Source organism: Kryptolebias marmoratus, linkage group LG13 (genome assembly GCF_001649575.2).
Source record: "Kryptolebias marmoratus isolate JLee-2015 linkage group LG13, ASM164957v2, whole genome shotgun sequence".
Lineage (NCBI taxonomy): Eukaryota > Metazoa > Chordata > Actinopteri > Cyprinodontiformes > Rivulidae > Kryptolebias > Kryptolebias marmoratus.
The window spans coordinates 27,214,716-27,217,814 of NC_051442.1; the positions used below are offsets into that span (position 1 = coordinate 27,214,716).

At 36.4% G+C, this 3,099-nt stretch overlaps 1 long non-coding RNA gene across 1 annotated transcript; it reads right to left on the reverse strand.

Annotated features, from left to right (window-relative positions):
- Nucleotides 1–961: 961 nt before the first annotated feature.
- Nucleotides 962–2,313, reverse strand: LOC108250230. The gene is made up of 2 exons (XR_003038405.2): nucleotides 1,933–2,313; nucleotides 962–1,320 (listed from the first exon to the last, which is right to left on the reverse strand). It is a non-coding gene; the product is annotated as an uncharacterized LOC108250230 (long non-coding RNA).
- Nucleotides 2,314–3,099: the final 786 nt, after the last annotated feature.

Below are 3,099 nucleotides of genomic sequence, written 5' to 3' on the forward strand. Positions count from 1 at the left end.
CCTCCCCCCTCACACACACACAAAAATGGCTCTAACTCAGCCAATATTACAGATACTGAGCTAAAACTCCAAGCTGATTTCATTGTGCAACATCTTTGACCAAAACATTGGCATTAAGTATTGAAGTCAACTTTGTTTGTCTGTTAGCAAAATATCTCAGAATCCACTGGACTTATTTCAGTAAAACTCTCATGAAGTAATCATTGGAAGTACCTCTACAACTGATTCATTTTTGGAGTCAACCCAATTCAAAAACGCTCCCACAGAAAATCAGAATTAGCCAAAACAAAGTGACTATAGCTCGATCAGTTTTACACATACTAAGCTAAAATTTGATTTGGTAGTAGCTGAGAGTAATTTTTAAAACATACTTTGAGTGTGACATCTGGCAATATTGCATCAGATCATAGATGACATTGTTCAAAGTTTGACCAAAACAACTACAAGTCATTTCTCAACATAAGATTATTTCAGTTTAAAACTCCGGCATGAAAGGCATGTATTCCCTAAAGGAATGCTACGCTTTTAATTAGATATATTTTTATGCGCACATCTTGTATCCTGATATCTTAAATCAGAGAAACAAGAAACAGATGATGAACATATGAATGTGTGGTCAAAGGTCATCTCCGCTGTGGAGTTCTCCTGGCCTCAGAGTGCAAACACAGGAGAGTTCAGATGTCTCAGGAGGAGGGACGTGGAGTGCCAGCAGACATTAACCTTCAACCTTCGACCTCAACACCCCAGTTTCTGCAACAGTATCTCCTAACGTTTGGAGTGTACTCAGGCTGCTATTTTTTTTTTTTTTTTNAAAGTGAGTAAAGACCAACACATAAGTAATTGTAACCTCTGACTCAGTAAATAATTTAAAATAACTCAAAAGTTATAGACCAGTTGCTAGGTTCGGCAGGATTACAATAGAAACTAATGTAAATGCAAAATGAATTGACTGGAGGCAGAAATGAGCAAAAATTCTTATTATTATGTAGAAAAAAATAATATAGAATAACAAGTCAACAACACAGTTCAACCAAAACAATAACCACAAGCCGGCATATCAAAATCAAAACCCCAGTCCAATTGAGCTCAGAATCTCAGTTTGTCTTTATAGTCGTCGGTCAAGTCAAAACATGTTCTTAAGTTCAGCTCTTTCTTTCTGTTCAGTGGTCGTATTGTTACCACATGGATGTTCACAACTGGAGAGAAGAATGAGGTTCTTCAACAGATGTTCAGTTTTCCTTTGGGCACAGGCTCGCCATCTCCGTCCGGAGAGAATCCAGGAATCCGATCCAGCTTCTTAATCACCAAAAGAAACCTAGCCTACACACAATAATTATATTATTGTATACAGCTAAACAATCCTTTTCCCTTATCCATTCATACAGCTATAGCTTAGTTTTTATCTTCAAGTTTCATATTACCACAGTAATACTTTACATGCATGTTTCTTTTAACTCAAAATATCCTTAGTAGTACATGAAATTAATTTTAATCACATGAAACAAATAAATGAAATTCTCTTTTAACCATAAAATTATGATTACTATTTTTAATCGATTCAATAATCAATTAAACTTATGTAAATCATAACATGAATTACAATTCACCTATCACTTTACCCAGGAGCATTTAATCTGGTTAGCTCCAATATTCTACCTTAGTCATCTTCTGTACCAGTAAAACCCATTCCGGTTTATCATTACAGAAGTAACTTCCGTTTTATAACCAATAAAAGATACATTTAACAGCATTAATCAGTAGGTTCAACTAAAAAATAGTACAAAAAGAACTTAAATATTATTAGGTGAAATCATATCTTAACAGAAATAACAATTTTAGACATTTAAACAGAAATAAATCCAACCGCCATTTAGCGCTAGCCCAATGCTAATTGTAGCATGCTTTCTTCCACAAGCACATGTCTCAACTCACCAAGATGAAGTTTCAATATGGACACGGCAATGGACAGCCACACGGTTTCTCTACCTCGTGCTCTCTTCGACTTAACATAACAGATATTCCAAATTAGCTTCTGAAAAGTGCAGTTACTTGTTTAAAATGTTTTTCTGCCTTAAACTCACCAAAATGACAAAGTTTAGCACCAGGCGTCCATAACCGACCTCTTTCCATTTTCAAAGTGCAGCAGAGCGAATTCGGCGTCAAGTTAGAAAGAAAAAGATCGCACTTCCTGTTCAACCGGAAATAACGCTAGAAAGAGATACTTACACTTCCTCTTTTCAAAATAAAAGTTTTGCTTATTCTTTAAATAAAATAGCGCAAGTGCTTTGACAGACGTTTTCTGTTCTGGGTTACACAGTAGCTGACAGTTGCTCACAACACATATTCTGAGATAAAGTTATTTTCGAGGTTTGACCAAAACAGCTACAACACAGACATTTCTCAACATAAGATGATCTTAGACTAAAACCCTGAAACGTAAGGTAGCAGGTGACATGCATTCCCTTAAAGCAAATGCAAGGCCTTTACTTTGTTATTGTGTCTTATTTGTTGTATTGCCCTTTATGTTTTAGACGCAGATCATTGATGTGTCACTTGTTTGGAGGTCAGGTTCCTCAGCATTTCCATCCATCTTCTGTGCCTGCTTGATCCTGGTCTGGGTCACAGCTGGTGCCTGCCTCCAACAGTCACCCCTGCACAGGTCGCCAGTTCATCACAGGGCCACAGAGAGACGAAAAGAGTAAAGGCAGAGAAGAAGACCAAATGGTGTAAGTTGAGGAAGGAAGAATGTTGTGAGGAGTTCAGAAAAGAGCTATTAATTCTATTAATTAGTTATTATTTCTAGAATTGCGCCGCTCAAGGTAGCTGCATGTTGGAGTAGCTCTGTTACATTTATTCTGAGATATTGCTTTTGAACATTTTAATTCCTCCTTTTTCTACTTGTAAATCACTTTTTTTGAAAGATTATTTCCTCTGATATTGGATGCTGTGCAGCTACAAGTATTTTTTTACTGAAACCTTTTACTTTTGGACATCTTGTTATGATGCGTAACCATAACAACAAGGTGGCTTTTTTCACAATCATGAGCAGCTGATTAACATCTTTTACTCTTCAGTGTTGAATGTGAAGAACCCTGAAGT